Raw genomic sequence first — 17,911 nt, 5'->3', positions numbered from 1 at the left:
ACGTAGCACTGAAAATAATATCTAGTTAATTGCAAGCGCAGCTGCGAATACTTGGTACAAATCAACATGCATACCACAACTGTTTTATTGTACAACAATGAAAAACTACAACTACAAAGGAAATTCTCTCTATAATTACGCGCTAGCAATAAACAATAGCTACACTAAATACACAAACTACAAGAAAAGAACAAGATTCCAGTGAGGTATCCTCGGCTAAGGGTCGACATGTGAAACGTCCCATTAGGAAAATTATACATGACTGTGCTTAAACTGACACACAATATCTTTTGCGCAACGCAATCTGACTTTCAAAAATCCCTACAAAAGAATGGCCCTGACTAACAATAACCTATACCTTTCATGAATCACTTACCTCACAAAAATCTTCGTTACTCGAACTACTGCAGTACAGCGAGAGTCATTACTGCCAGCTAAATAAAAGATTCTAACTACTGAAGGCACTAACTAATGATAGGCATAGTTAGCAAATGAAAGACTTTGATAGAGAACAAACAATGTATGTACATCAATAGTGTTCAAAAGTCATAATATATATAGCAGTTCATGACATCTAGTCTTACAAATGTACTGTCTCTGATGGACACACGTCCAGATCATCCGCTCTCAAATCTCCGCCATTTCTCTACCCACATCCACCACTGCTGGCGGCTCACCTCCAACAGCGCAACGCTACGCGCTGTTAACAGCCAACAGCCAAACACTACAATAGCAAACAACAATGCAAACCAGCCACAGACTGCACACAGCACAGCCAGTGATTTTCGTACAGAGCGCTACGTGGCGTTACCAATATAAAAACCTAAACAGCCTACTTACAAGCGGGAGCCAACTTCTCATTCGCCAGTGATGGCACCAGTCATGGCACGTACCACAAGAGCCAATAGACAAGAGAGGTTACACTCTCCTCCTTCATTAATTGACCAATGAAGCGAACTTTCTTTTTAAAACTATGACCTAATGGAATGCGCAGTGAACAGCAACAACAAAATATAAGGGACACTGCATTGCTAGAACGCAGCATTTGACCCAGAAGAAGGCAGCTGCAACCACGGCCGAAACATTGGTTGTTTCTCCAACAGCAGTAGTTTTAAACATTATCACACGGTACCATACCCAGGAAACTCTTATGTCGACTGACTCTGGCCGCGGAAGCCTATGCAGTTATATAAGTAATAAAGGGTTTTTCTCGACCACCAGTCTATCACTTGGTCCTGCTTGCCCTCCACTCAGATCCTCCCTCTGTCAGCCAACTCACCTAAGAGTGGTCCGGCACTTTCCGAGTGGAACCAGAGGGTGTCACGCTGCAGACGCAACGAAAAGAGCAAAGAAGGAGAATACACGGAAAGAGAACAGAAAATCACATTCCTGCAACAGGTTGTCTCAGATTCCTCAAGAATCGGCCGAGCCCATATTCCGACCATCTGCAAAAAAGAAGAAATCTACAGAGTAGCGTGAAAGATAGCCTCGGATTTTCACACCTGGCATCAATCACAGTCCTTGCGAATAAGAAGTATTTTTCATCAGACAAACACAGCGTTGCGTCCCCGAACAATAAGCAACGTTATACTTGGGCAAACACCCTACCCCCAGTTACATAAGGAATACTTGTATAACAGGGGTTACAATGTCTGATGACTCTACAAATGAGTTTACATGTTACATAGTTTTATATTAAGCACATAAGCGGGAAAAGTTTAGAAACGGTTTGCAGTTACTTTAAAGGTTTCTTGAAGATTGCCAAAAGCACCCATAATCAAAGACTAGTTCAGTGTAGACTAATATTTTGCGCTCCAGTGTAAATAAAAAATTTCACATCTAGATGTTTATGACGTCATATCTCCGGAAGTATGTCTTGTACAATGAAGTAATTTTGCTGATACTTCGAGTGATAGATGTTGAAACTGTCTGCAAAATGTGTTGCCACTAGAGTTAATAGTGAAAATGTCATAAATTAGAATGTCATATCTGATGCTACAGTTTTACAGTGAAACTGTAGTAAGCGATAAATCTTCGCATTTCATCATTTTGAGAAGGTGTCAGCGGGAAAAGTTTCGTAAGGGTTTGAAAAATTGTTTCATGTTCATTGGAAATCTCTAAGTCACTTCCAAACATTAGATGATCCAGAAAGAAAAATGCTCCTGTCATAGCACAAAAAGTCGTGGATGGAGTTAGGCATATAAAAGAATGGAACTAACTTTTCGTCTTAAGTGGCAGATTCAAAGGCATTTAAATCAAAATGTCTTGACATATTCGCATTTTTTCACTTCTTGGTTTTAGTATCTGAGTCATGTATAATGCATCGTGTTATGTAAAGTAAAATGATACATGATTTCGTGCCACATAACATGACACATGCCACTACGTCATCCACTAAGGCATTTGGCATGTCTTACAATATAATACAACGTGTTATTAAAGTTTACATTGCATACTTCTTATTGTAGATGCAGTCCACTTTCCAGAAGCACGTAAATATGTGCTTATTTGTTCTTACATGTAACAGAGGATGGTTCTGGTGGAGTAATGGTCAACTCCGGGAAAAATCATCCCTTTCAGCACGAAAAAAATTGTTTTATAGAAAAAATTGTTTTATAGACCCCTCACCCCGATGAAAAATGCACCTCCACAAATTTTATAACCCCCACGCCCATCAAATGTAAACCTTTTTACCTTTTACATGTATCCTCTTTAGCAATATGAAATTTACAGGATGTTCCGAAAAAATATCAGCTGGCTTTTGAAACAGGTTGTTTAAACCAAATACTATGGAACAGATCTCTTCTACTGCAAGTCCTTGGCTTTCTATATTTTGAGAGGAGTTAGTATGAACCAAAACAAGAGAAATATCTTTAGTAAAAATGGTTTCTAAAATGCATACCATTCTTAAGAGCTATGAGTGCTTGTTCAGTAGAAGAGACGTGTTTCAGTCTAGCGAGTATGAACAAGTGCTCATAGTTCTTAAGTTATGCATTTTAGACCACATGTATAATAGACACTACCTCCTCCAAAAAGATGGAAAACAAGCCGTTGCAGTAGACGAGATCTGTTACATAGTAGCTAAGATTAACATGAGCACATAGTGGTTAAGCTATGCCTTGTGAAGCCCATGTTTACTAGTCATTGTTTTGGTGTTAATAACCTGTCGCTAAAGCTTGTCGGGGTGTTTTGGAACACCAAGTACATTTTTTACTGTGGCTGGTGAATCTTTTGGATTTTGGGCACAGAATCAGTTACTTTAGTTTATAAATTCCACTATACAGGTGAGTCAGCATCTTACAGCTGAGTGAGCCCACTACGCTAGGAAAGTAGAGTTAACTCGCAAAAAAAGAAAACCACGAATGAGTGAAGATATTTCGATTTAAATGTCTTTGAAGCTATCAAGTAAGTCGAAAAGCTATTTCCCTTCTTTTATGATCCTAACATTGTCCAAGACATATTCGGCTTTTGTTGTGTTATGATAGGAACTGTTTTCCTTATGGTTCTCAGCTTTTACTCGGGCATCATTTTTACATTAGACCGACATAGCTTGGCAACCGAAGTAGCTTTTTGCTTGCTCAGGCTACGGCTTATCCAGTATAGCTTTTTCATTGTCTTTCGAACCACATACCTTGAGATGGGTTTCGTCAGTCTGCGTACTCTGTAGTTACCTGCCTGGTATGATTGAACCTGTCCACTGAAGGCTGATGTGTCAGCAGTGCACGCAAGCCTCACCACTACGTCAAAATAATATACCCGCCAGAAGTAGTTTATTTCATTTTTTATTTTTTAGTATTTCCTATTTTCCATTCTTTATTACTTCGTTATTTTGTTTCACATATTTTTAATTTTCTGAAATTGCGTTTGATTTTTATATTGGTTTTATAGTTACGCACATTTGATTTATATATGCATGAGACCGTCTATGGATACGTACGAAAAATAATCCTAGATACTTAACACAATTAATAAAGTAACAGCAAACATAAATTACATACTGTGCGAAGCTTATGATAATAATGTTACAAGTAGTGTATCTTACGCCGATAATCTTACGAAAAGGCGATATTTCATAGACAAAATTACTTAAAAGTTTACTATATTGCAAGCTGAACGATTCGCGCACCAAATAATAAACTATTGAAAGCATGTATCTTATTACTTTCTTCTTAAAATTCTTCTCATTGTTTATTTAAGATACACAATAACAAAAACTTAAAATCAAGAAACCGCCCTCAAAATACTCACAGAAATAAATTTGGTGCCAAATATTTCAGCAATTTATCCGAAATAAGTGTGAGTATGAATGGCTGAACTAAGGAGAATAACCAAGAAACAATGTATGCGCGACAAAAGACTATCAACTTTCTAATTCTGTACTAAAATTGACAAACGTAAACTTCTTATGTCCGAAAATAAATGTTCTACAAAATAACATATTAGTTCTTGAAGAACGCAATAAAACATTTTATGTTGCTTAGAAATAACATGACCATTTCTTTCACAATTATTCTTACGGCAGTTTTCAGATTGGATTAATTATCTGAATGTCATCGATAAAACATTAAACGCTCGAGCTTACAGTACACCAGTTTTATACAGGGGAGGGCGTAACTGCTTTGGTACGTGCGCTATTTTGCAATTCCAAAGATTTTTCAGCGAATTTAAGCCGCTGGCGAATAAAATTTTTAACGTAGAAACAACGAAACGAGAATCAACCGTAATAAGTAGTTTTTTAACTATATCCAAGAGCAGCGCTTAAAATATAACGCATTTCTACGAAACAGAGATTGATGTGAAAACGCGAGATTATTCCCACGTAAAACTCGTATGTTGAAGATTTTTGCAAACGCTTCTTATAATTATGGTAGAATATTTATTTTATGATCATCTCTGTCACTTTTAATCCCTCACACCAACTTCGATTTTTGTAAGACCGGATTTTTCGTGCATTTTACGTGTAACTTTAGACAGCTATACCGTCGCAACGGATAAAGGTTTCACAAAACAACAGGAAGATGTATATTTAAAACGTGTTACAAAATTTGAACTGACTCGTGTACGTCTGAAACATAGAAGTGGCACGCGGAAGAAAATCACATAAGACATGTTTTTCGTACGTAAAATATGAATGAAGGTAGAATTTTTTAAAGTCAGTTTTCCGTTTATTTGATTCACATTAAACTTTTTCAGTTCGTTCGATTCACGTAAGATAGAATTTTACGTACAACATTTAGTTCGATTTCAAAACACTGTGTCTCAACAACGAGAAAAGATAAAAGAATAGAAAAATTCGTCTTTATGCATTTATCTACCTGCGTGGCGTATCGAACAAGTTTCGAGTACAAAAGTGGGGCACTCGAATATCCTCCGCGAAAAAAGTGTTCCCTGCACGTAAAAGCGAAACGAAGATAACATTTTTCAAACGTTTTAACACTTGTTTAAGACTTAGGTCCAATACACCTGTGCACAAAAGTTGAACCATCAGTTCCACTTCAGCCCGAAGCTATTTTTAGAGTGGCTGTTTTTGCACGTAAAATCCGAAAGGTTCCCATAAAAATGGTACCATTACCTGACCATTAATTTCAGCCTAATTAAAATCTTTTGCAGAAGAAATTCGATAAGGGCGCCAGCTCTGGTTCGTCGTTCATACCTTGCTTAATATTCTGTAATATAGCCACTCAGATGTTCGAATGGTTGTAAAAATAGTCTAGGTAATTTGTGGGCCTTGAGTTGCGCTGCCTCGTGACATACATACAGTTTAAAATTGTTATCGCTTATCTCGTTAAACCTTTCACAGAACATAATAGGTCTTAATGAGCAAATTGTGACAGATTTTTATAATTTTATGGCGGGCACTTACATATAAAATGTTGTCGATGAAATTTTTGTTGTTCTGGAAGCCTTTAGGTAAGTTTTTTGTGACTCGGCTCCTGCCTCAGGGTAGCCGTTTAGTAATATGCACCTAGAAAAAAAATCGATATATATATATATCGATTTTTTTCCATATGTATATATATATATATATATATATATATATATATATATCGATTTTTTTTTCTAGGTGCTTATTACTAAACGGCTACCCTGAGGCAGGAGCCGAGTCACAAAAAACTTACCTAAAGGCTTCCAGAACATCATATATATATATATATATATATATATATATATATATATATATATATATATATATAAAGAGCCCCGATTCCTTTGTCAATTACAGTATTCAATTTGTTTTTTAGAACATTATAAATATTTTTAGCAATCTTCACATCCTACGATGCATATTCCCTAGCAAAAGTTTTTCCTATTGCAGTGATTTTAAGAGGCCACGTTATGGACGAACCTGAACCGTAAACCAAAATGCTGAAAATCTTTTTACCACTAGAAACTTAAAACGTAAGAGGCAGTCAGATGAACACGAGAGAGATGGGAAATAGGGAAAGAAATAATTAAATTTAAAAATTAGTCGCCATAACTGCGAGACAAGGCGGTCAGTACCTTCATGGAAGAAAGTTTACGTTTGCCTACGGAATCATGACTGTACGCAGGCGTGCATCGCTTCGTCCAAAGCATATCGACGTCTCGAATGTCTTTCTTCATAGCTCAGAAAATATGCAAATCACATGGGCAGAGATCGGGACTGTATGGAGGATGTATAAGGGCGTCCCAGGAAAAGTTCTGCAGCGTATTTGGAACAATATCGGCAACACGTGAGCGGTCATTAGCTGTAACAGCATGATGCAGTCCGTCAACATTCCCGCCGAGTCTGTTGTTTCGACTACATGTAAACTCATGCAGTCCCGATCTTACTGGCTGCGCTTTCTGTATTTTTGGAGCCCTCAAGAAAGACGGGTACGCCTGCGTACAATCATCGTTCGTAGGTAACCACAAACAATTTCCCCTGACGGAAGTAACCGGCTTATATTGCAGTGGGATAAATTTATTATCTGTTGTGACGATTAATTAGAAACAATAAAAAGTTTACTTACTTTTTCCCGTCTGTCTTGTTTTAATTCGACTACCTCTGATAGTAACTTGGTAATTCGGAAAGTAAGTTTCGTTCGCTAATCAAAAAGGAATCGAATAGAGATAAAGAAAGCAATTTCTTACACAGAAATCTATAACACGTTCTGTACTTTTCAACATAGCCCTAGTTAATTTTCTAGGAATTTCTCGTAGCGTGGTAAAAGTTTACGATTTCCTTCGTCACAGAATGTTGGCGCCTATGTTTTCTACCATATGGTAACATGTCCCTTTACCTCTTCATCGTCGTTGAAGCGTTTACGACCAAGGAACGACGTCATATGCTGAAAGAGGTGAAAATCGCTAGGAGAGAGGTCGGTACAACGGAAAACAGCCAAAAATGTCTCAGCCAAAGGTTCGGAGGAGCTGTTTTGCCACATCTGCAGTGTGTGATCGGGCATTGTCGTGAATCGAAACGGCACGTTTTGAGATCATTCCTCTGCGCTTGTTTCGCATTCCGGGGCGCAATTTCTTAAGCGTCTTGCAATAAACATCCTTATGGACTGATTCACCTCGTGCTAAAAAATCTGTCAGTAAATGCCTTGCCTATCCCAAAACACTGTGAACATGACTTTTCGGGGTATTAAGAGTGGATTGGGTTTACTTTTTTCTGGGAATGAAGTCTGCTTGGATTCCATCTACGGCCGTTTAGTTTCAGGGGAGCCATATTTAACATTAGTTTCATCCCATGTGATTATTTGGGATGAAAAATTTCTCGCCATCGTCATTATAACGTCTTAAAAAATCAAGTTCACTGCTCATCCGCTGTTCTTTGTGTTGTTGACTAAGATGTTTACGCACACAACGTGATCCAAATGGTTCAAATGGCTCTGAACACTACGGGACTTTACATCTGAGGTCATCACTCCCCTAGAACTTATAACTACTCAAACCTAACTAACCGAAGGACATAATCACACACGTCCATGCCCGAGGTAGGATTCGAACCTGCGACCGTAGCAGACGCGAGGTTCCGGACTGAAGCGCCTAGCCGGCCGGGGTGGCCGTGCGGTTCTAGGCGCTACAGTCTGGAGCCGGGCGACCGCTACGGTCGCAGGTTCGAATCCTGACTCGGGCATGGATGTGTGTGATGTCCTTAGGTTAGTTAGGTTTAATTAGTTCTAAGTTCTAGGAGACTGATGACCCCAGAAGTTAAGTCGCATAGTGCTCAGAGCCATTTGAACCATTTTGAAGCACCTAGAACCACTCGGTCACCGCGGCAGGCTGCTCACAACGTGCGCTAACTTTATGGAAACCCGGTTATTCACTAACGATCTCGTAAGTTACTGTTCCTGACATTTGTGCAAGTTCGCGAGCAGTAGCATTAATCGTAGACGAACGGTCTCTTAATCATTTCTTCGACTCCACTAACCAGTTCATCAGAATTGTGGGACCCATCTTCTCATGACTGAAGCACTCACTGCATTTTCTCCGTAAACCTCGCTGATTTGTCGATTAATGTCACTCGGTTTAACGTTTTTAGCATTCAGAAAATGAGTCAGAGCTCTCAGTTCACATGTGGCGGGATTTTCGATCAATGATGTCATTGTAAACTATCGTTACGAACGACACAATAAAGAAAGCGAGCTATGAATTGCGTCATTTCGTTCTGCTTACACCAGAGACACTGCAGCGCATGAGCGGAGCTGCGGTCATAGCCGTGCCGCGAAGGAAAATCGAAACGGAACCTGTTCTCCGAACTACCCTCGTATATTGCCCAGCATGTGAAAAATGTTATTGGAGGATATAATGGCCGCCTAGTCTTAGATATTGCTATAATCGCACTATTTCACTTCCATTTACGCAGCTTGTTAGCACTTGATGTTAGGTTGGCGCCATTAAAGTGCATTGTGGTAATCGCTGCTGCTTGCTGGATCGCTGCTCTGTCTCGATGCTAATGCTGGCTCTAAATCTGATTGTCTAAGGGTGAAAAGATGAGGTCCCGTGTTTGTGATGTGCTTTTAATGACAAATAATGAGCGAAACCAACAAATATTTAAACTTCGTATATTTATTACTGTGGTGGCCATTTTAATTCCACTGTCCACCAAAGACAATGACACAACACAAAGTAGCACTTCTTTTACATGTTCTTTGCAATGTTTATTCACCTCGAACAATAACACACATACACTTTACCAAAGTGTCATTCAGACTCCGCTCCCGACCCTTCTTGCTGCTTGTATTTATAACCTTGTCAAAGAATTACTAAAAAGAGATATAGTTTATTAGTCCCATGTACATCTGTTATCGTAATTTGGGCAGAAAAGTTATTAATATATAGCGAGTGACATAATTTAACAGGTTATTAAAATGTCAGACAGATTCGTTGACTTCACAGATTAATTCTTTGTTACAAAAAGGCCGTTTTTTTAGAAGTTTGTCAACTGACTTCTCTAATTTGCATAAATAAGTAAATAAGATGAATTACTAACAATTACATTGGGTTTCGTCTAAAATAGGAGTGTTTACGTGAATACTGAGTGAAAACAGTCGTAGTGAACAAATAGGTTTCACTGGGTGATTTTTATTTACGGAGATCCAAAATACGTAAGTTGGCCACTATTTTTCGTACTTCAAATTAATTATGTAAGATGAACTTAGTGTTTTACATGATGACATTTGCTGCATCAGTGATCAAGTGAGCCGGCCGAAGTGGCCGAGCGGTTAAAGGCGCTACAGTCTGGAACCGCACGACCGCGACGGTCGCAGGTTCGAATCCTGCCTCGGGCATGGATGTGTGTGATGTCCTTAGGTTAGTTAGGTTTAAGTAGTTCTAAGTTCTAGGGGACTTATGACCACAGCAGTTGAGTCCCATAGTGCTCAGAGCCATTTGTTTGATCAAGTGATATTCACTTTTGTGTGGATCAGTTATTCAGTATAATTTAATGGGTTGACTGTTTATCGAGACATGTTATGCAATCATTGCTAACATACACGATAACTTTTCTATAATCATAATACTCGTTAAACTGGTTGAATTTGGAGGGTATCGCATACTTCGGTAAAGTAAAGCCTTCAATAGGTTCCGTTACAAGGATCCGCAAGTGTACAAAGAAGACCACCAGTTACACTTTAATTTTCAGTCAGCACTACCGGTTTAAGCCACCAATAAAAGTCACACTCGTGCTGTTCTTTGGTGCCACCTTTCACAGTGGTCGAATAAAAAATGTGCTTCACAGTACCTTTCTTAGTTTTAGAAAATCACAAATATAAACCGGTACTTGTAAGTGTATGTAAGACACTGACATTTACACACGCGTCAGGCCTATAAACACGTCGAAACAGAGCAATAATTCGCACCGCACCTTGCTGTCACCTTCCTGTGATTACGCGTGTCGCAGTCCCAACGCAACGCTGGCGCGCCTCAGGTTTCGCCCACACTGAGTGCGACGTAGCGTAAATTACTCGCCGGTGCAGAGCGAGGTTTTAATGTCGTTTGAATTACGACATCATTAGCGACGAAATAAATTAGCCATGATGGATGCGGGAGCGAGATGAAATTCGAGCCCCCGCGGCCGGATTGGAACGGGGGCAGCAACAAATCACCGACAGTTCTGGCAGCCAGCGACCAGCCAGCGCGCCAGTCTGCACCACCCCCGCACTGGAGGTCCCTCCCAGGTCGCAAACAGCACCAACTTGTCGGTATTCTAAGGCGACCAGCCGCATCTGTGAATGCTGTTCTCTTAAATGGTGTAAGCCATTCCCGCAACAACCTTACCTTTGATCTCATTCGGATCTTATGTATGGTTCTCAGAATTCGGGGTGTTAAAGTCGTAAACGACACCAAATTCCACAATGCCAACTAAATTCTGCGAATAAATTCGTGATGTAAAACAGTAGAAATGTTGGAACACGTGAGGCAATACTGACCCTACGACTTATCTTAGAAGAAAGATTAAGGAAAGGCAAACCTACGTTTCTAGCAATTGTAGACTTAGAGAAAGCTTTTGACAATGTTGATTGGAATACTCTCTTTCAAATTCTGAAGGTGGCAGGGGTAAAATACAGAGAGCGAAAGGCTGTTTACAATTTGTACAGACACCAGATGGCAGTTGTAAGAGTCGAGGGGTATGACAGGGAAGCAGTGTTTGGGAAGGGAGTGAGACAGGGTTGTAGACTATCCCCGATGTTATTCAATCTGTATATTGAACAAGCAATAAAGGAAACAAAAGAAAAGTTCGGAGTAGGTATTAAAATCCATGGAGAAGAAATAAAAACTTTGAGGTTCTTCGATGACATTGTAATTCTGTCAGAGACAGCAAAGGACTTGGAAGAGCAGTTGAACGGAATGGACAGTGTCTTGAAAGGAGGGTATAAGATGAACATCAACAAAAGCAAAACGAGGATAATGGAATGTAGTCGAATTAAGTCGGTTGATGCTGAGGGAATTAGATTAGGAAATGAGACACTGAAAGTAGTAAAGGAGTTTTGCAATTCGGGGAGCAAAATAACTGATGATGGTCGAGGTAGAGAGGATATAAAATGTAGACTGGCAATGGCAAGGAAAGGGTTTCTGAAGAAGAGATATTTGTTAACATTGAGTATTGATTTAAGTGTTAGGAAGTCGTTTCTGAAAGTAATTGTATGGAGTGCAGCCATGTATGGAAGTGAAACGTGGACGATAAATAGCTTAGACAAGAAGAGAATAGAAGCATTCGAAATGTGGGGCTACAGAAGAATGCTGAAGATTAGATGGGTAGATCACATAACTAATGAGGAGGTATTGAATAGAATTGGGGAGAAGAGGAGTTTGTGGCACAACTTGACTAGAAGAAGGGATCGGTTGGTAGGACATGTTCTGAGACATCGAGGGATCACCGATTTAGTATTGGAGGGCAGCGTGGAGGGTAAAAATTGTAGAGGGAGACCAAGAGATGAATACACTAAGCAGATTCAGAAGGATGTGGGCTGCAGTAGGTACTGGGAAATGAAGAAGCTTGCACAGGATAGAGTAGCATGGAGATCTGCATCAAACCAGTCTCAGGACTGAAGACGACAACAACAACAACATAACATAATTCGTATGCCATGATTCGCTAGGAGTCACTGAAGACGTGCGTCCAAAGCCGTATTGCCGGCCTGGGTGGCCGTGCGGTTCTAGGCGCTACAATCTGGAACCGCGCGACCGCTACGGTCGCAGGTTCGAATTCTGTCTCGGGCATGGGTTTGTGTGATGTCTTTAGTTTAGTTAGGTATAAGCAGTTCTAAGTTTTAGGGGACTGATGACTTCAGAAGTTAAGTCCCATAGTGCTCAGAGCCATTTGAACCATTTGAACCTAAACCATATTGGCAACTTCTTGCAGTGGTGAGCCACATGGCTGACTTTTGCATTAACCTACGGAAATAATCCTACTGGTGAAAGTTGACCCACAAAATAAAATGCAGTCCGGATCATGTGTCGCTCCTGACATATCTTCATATCACACAGAGATGAATGCTAGTGTAAAGGCATACTGAAAAAAGTCCTTGGTCAGATTGAGATTCGATCTCACGACCTTCCGGTCTCCAGGCTCGCAGTTTACAACTAAAGCAACAAATCTGCCATGGAGCGTTAACGAGAGTGAAGTTGACAGTATTAACACGAATCAGTGAAATGGCTCGGCTGTGGTAACTTCGGTAAACCTGGGTTCACAGCAATAAATCTCTTAGTCTATGACAGAGGACCAGTTCAGATAACAATATCGCGCCATAAGGGAACTCTAGTTTCCACTCTACAGTGAGCTGTGATTGTCTTTCTCTTTTTTTTTTTTTTTATTGGGCTTCGATTCTCCCGAAGGGGGAGGGCTGGCAGCAGCTTAGTACGCCGCTCATCAGCCGACAGAGTTTGTTTTAAAAAGATGAAGAGAATAGATAATAAAAGCAGGCGGTAAAATCGGTGGCTTAAATGTTAAAATGTCGGAAAATCGTGGAACTTAAAACATAAAACAAAGGGTTGATGATGCTAATAAAATACATATGAAGCAGACAGGTAAAATAATAGACAATTGAAAAAACACGGTGACAATCTGGTTTCTGTTCGCAAGAGATATAAAATTCACACCCAGCGACAGCATGGTTTCCATTCGCAACACTTTGGAAAGACGAACAACACTGAACATTTACTTGAACACTGCACTAAAAATTTGGCACAAATATGACATACCACAGCCGAGGGCAGACGGGGGGAACCTGGACAAATGATGGGAAAGGAAGGGGGGGGGGGGGAGAGGAAAGAAAAGAAGTAGGGGAGGGGGGGAAAGGAGCCGATGGTGGACGAGGATCCATAAGGGGGGGGGGGGGGGGGGGGGGGACGGGTGCTGCGCAGACGCAACAGGAAGTAGGGAAAGGCACAGGAGGGGTATACGAAAGGACTCGGGGGGCGGGGGGGGGAGGGGTGTCTTCCTCACCCATAATGAATTTAGAAGTCACCAGTTCCACCCTTTCCAGCGAGAAGTGAATAAAAATTGTTCTCAAATTTCTGTTTGATGCTGTTAATCAGTAAATGAGAAGTAATTTCATACACATGTGAGTTTTAGCAACAGTTCATAAACTAGTCGTATTCAAAAGTTAAGGCCTGTTTGCTTTCACAGTGAGGTGACGGAAGTCCTGCAATAACTCTTAATATCGTGTCGAGCCTCCTTTTTCCCGGCGTAATGCAGCATTCCGACGTGGCATGGGCTCCACACATCGCTGGAAGCCACCTGCAGAAATACTGAACCATGCTGTCTCTATAGCCATCCACAATTGCGAAAGTGTTGCCGGTGCAGGACTTTGCGCATGAACACACCTCTAATTTTTTTGTATCCTGACCCTATTCCAGCTACTGCTGGGTCTGAGTTGTTGCTATGGAATTTGGCAATGTTAGTTTCAGAGGGTGGGCGGATGACCCTCCTGTCGCCACCCCGCACCTCCCCAGGATGGAAGTAGGGTAACCTTGCTGTCTGCGACTAGAGTAAACCATGAAATAGTGCAAACGTTTTTTCAAATGTCTCCGAGTCATGTAACTGAGGCGGAACGTGGGGACCAGCACGGTATTCACCTAGTGTTATGTGGAATACCGCCTATAACCCTCATTCAGGCTGGCCAGTATGCCTTCCCCGTTAATCCGCAGGGCGGATTCGATCCGGGGCTGGCGCGCCTACCCGAGTTTAGGAAGCAGTGCTCTCGGCTAACCTGGCGGACATCTCTCAAGTATGTCCTATAAATATACGATGGGACTCATGGTAGGCGATTTGAAGGGTCAAATTATACTCTCTAGATGTCTGGAATGTTCTCTAAGCCAGTCGCAAAGAACTGTGTCCTAGTGACATGGTGCATTGTTATCCACGAAAGTTGCAGTGTCTTTCGGGAACGCAAAGTGCATGAATCGTTCCAAATAATCTCCAAGTAGCCGAACATAAGAATTTCTAGTCATACGACAGTTCAGTTGGACCAATGAATTACATCTAAACATAGCCCACAGATGGTAGAGCACTTGCCCGCAAAAGGCAAAGGTCTCGAGTTCGAGTCTCGGCCCGGCACACAGTTTTAATCTCCCAGGAAGTTTCACAGCCCACACCATTAGGGAACTGTCACCATCTTGGAGAGTGCCTTGTCGATAACTTTGTTCCATGGCTTCGTGAGATCTGCGCCACACTCTAATCCTGTCATTTTGTCTTACCATCTGAAATCGGGACCCATCAAACAACACTGTCTTCCAGTTGTCCATGTCCAACCGATATGGCCACGTGGCCAGAACACGCGTTGCAGGTATCCCATGCTGTTCGTAATGGCACTCGCGGCAGTCGTCTGCTGCCATGGATCATTAACTCCAAGTTTTCGCCTCACTGTCTTAATGGATACGTTCGTTGTACATCTCACGTTGGTTTCTACGGTTGCTTCACGTACTGCTGATTGTTAGCAATCTCAACTCTACGCAAACGCTGCTGCTCTCGGTCCCTAAGTGAAAGCCGTCGCCCACTGCATGGTCCGTGCTGAGAGCTACTGCCTAAAAGTTGGTATTCTCGGCATACTCGTGAGGCTGCGGATCTCGGAATGCTGAATTCCTGAACGATTTCCGAAATGTGTTTAGTCCCATGTGTCCATGTGTCCCATGTGCTTAGCTCCAACTATCATTCTGCATTGAAAGTCTATTAATTCCCATCATGCAATGATAACCACCTTGGAAACCTTCCCACATGAATTACCTAGGTACAAATGATAGTTCCGCCAATGCACTGGCCTCTTCCAACTTGTGTACGTAGTACTATCTCCATCTGCATATGTGCATATTGCTTATATATATAGTATATTTATTGCTGGTAGCTGAGAACAAAGTTGCACGAATGCAACATCATTCATGAAGCCAGTGATGGCTTATTTTTGGCGATTTGACTGCGGTTAGATCACACAACATTACCCAGGGAATCGTTGCTTCCACCATTGTTATTCCATTCTTGTGTGTAAGAGATTCTACAATTGCCTTAAATTCGTCAGTAGACGTTACGGGTCTGTCATAACGAGTGAAATAAGTGTTAGCCGTCGGTGTCGAGACGTTAAAAATTGATATAAAAACTAGCAGGATAAAGGACGCAGCACTAAACCTTGTATCAAAATCGCTGTAACTGCAACAAATGGAACAAGAACTATTTGCTCGACTATTTGTACTACTGTTAATTTGTTTTTCGTGTTTGACTCATCACTACTTATACGACTGTCACTAGTGGCTAGGAGATTGCATATTGTGTGCAAGGTGGGTACCGAAATTACTTGATGATTTACGGACAGAGCGCAGAATGTAAAACACATGTGCACTTTTGAAACGTTGTCGATGAGACTGAGTTAAATTGTATTAGCGCCCGCGATGTGATGTTGACATCCAAAAACACACAATAAAAAAAAATTGCCACTGCAGTGAAGGTGACGCTGTGCGGTTGAAAAACTGATCCAGACTACGGTGACATTTATTACCTTACTTTCACATGAAGTATTTCTAAATCAATTTTTGCATACTGTCATGCTATGTTTCTTTCATTTGTTAGTTTTCAGGAAATAATAATACAGAATCACACTGTTGCGCTTTGCATATAATTATTTATATTGTCAGTAATCTACATAAAGTGTGCCTGTTATACACACAGTATTCACACTGTTAGCAATAATAAATGACATGTTCTATATTGAGTATGTTCCGTGTAAGACCTACGCAATATAATGGTGTTTATTAATTGTTACTTTTTTCTACCAAGAATAGATGGAAGAATCAACTTACAAATTATCAACCAAATTACTTAAATTCGTCACAGCAGAAACGGACAGGGACTGTCGTTTGATTTGATTATCGATATCCATTTTAGTGAATTACGTTTTAATTTCTGAAAACTTGTGGTATGATAAGTAGAACGTTTTACCCTGAATGTCAGTCTTGGTTGTGATAGTCTCTAGCTCTTACAAAATTTCCACAAAATAGAGAAAATATGAAACACATTCTATCGAATGTGTAGTAACTGGTCAAAACAGTTGTTGTTGTTGTTGTGGTCTTCAGTCCTGAGACTGGTTTGATGCAGCTCTCCATGCTACTCTATCCTGTGCAAGTTTTTTCATCTCCCAGTACCTACTGCAACCCACATCCTTCTGAATCTGCTTAGTGTATTCATCTCTTGGTCTCCCTCTACGATTTTTACCCTCCACGCTGCCCTCCAATACTAAATTGGTGATCCCTTGATGCCTCAGAACATGTCCTACCAACCGATCCCTTCTTCTGGTCAAGTTGTACCACAAACTTCTCTTCTCCCCAATCCTATTCAATACTTCCTCATTAGTTATGTGATCTACCCATCTAATCTGCAGCATTCTTCTGTAGCACCACATTTCGAAAGCTTCTATTCTCTTCTTGTCCAAACTATTTATCGTCCATGTTTCACTTCCATACATGGCTACACTCCATACGAATACTTTCAGAAATGACTTCCTGACACTTAAATCAATACTGGATGTTAACAAATTTCTCTTCTTCAGAAACGCTTTCCTTGCCATTGCCAGCCTACATTTTATATCCTCTCTACTTCGACCATCATCAGTTATTTTGCTCCCCAAATAGCAAAACTCCTTTACTACTTTAAGTGCCTCATTTCCCAATCTAATTCCCTCAACATCACCCGACTTAATAAGATTACATTCCATTATCCTTGTTTTGCTTTTGTTGATGTTCATCTTATATCTTCCTTTCAAGACACTGTCCACTCCATTCAACTGCTCTTCCAAGCCCTTTGCTGTCTCTGACAGAATTACAATGTCATCGGCGAACCGCAAAATTTTTATTTCTTCTCCATGAATTTTAATACCTACTCCGAGTTTTTCTTTTGTTACCTTTACTGCTTGCTCAATATACAGATTTAACAACATCGGGGAGAGGCTACAACCCTTTCTTACTCCCTTCCCAACCACTGCTTCCCTTTCATGTCCCTCGACTCTTATACCTGCCATCTGGTTTCTGTACAAATTGTAAATAGCCTTTCGCTCCCTGTATTTTACCCATGCCACCTCTAGAATTTGAAAGAGAGTATTCCAGTCAACATTGTAAAAAGCCTTCTCTAAGTCTACAAATGTAGGTTTGCCTTTCCTTAATCTTTCTACTGAGATAAGTCGTAAGGTCAGTATTGCCTCACGTGTTCCAGTGTTTCTACGGAATCCAAACTGATCTTCCCCGAGGTTGGCTTCTACTAGCTTTTCCATTCGTCTGTAAAGAATTCGTGTTAGTATTTTGCAGCTGTGACTTATTAAACTGATAGCTCGGTAATTTTCACATCTGTCAACACCTGCTTTCTTTGGGATTGGAGGTATTATTTTCTTCTTGAAGTCTGAGGGTATTTCGCCTGTTTCATACATCTTGCTCACCAGATGGTAGAGTTTTGTCAGGATTGGCT

This window comes from Schistocerca serialis, chromosome 9 (genome assembly GCF_023864345.2).
Source record: "Schistocerca serialis cubense isolate TAMUIC-IGC-003099 chromosome 9, iqSchSeri2.2, whole genome shotgun sequence".
NCBI lineage: Eukaryota > Metazoa > Arthropoda > Insecta > Orthoptera > Acrididae > Schistocerca > Schistocerca serialis.
The sequence above is the reverse complement of the archived record's forward strand: the minus strand, read 5'-3'. Positions refer to the sequence as shown.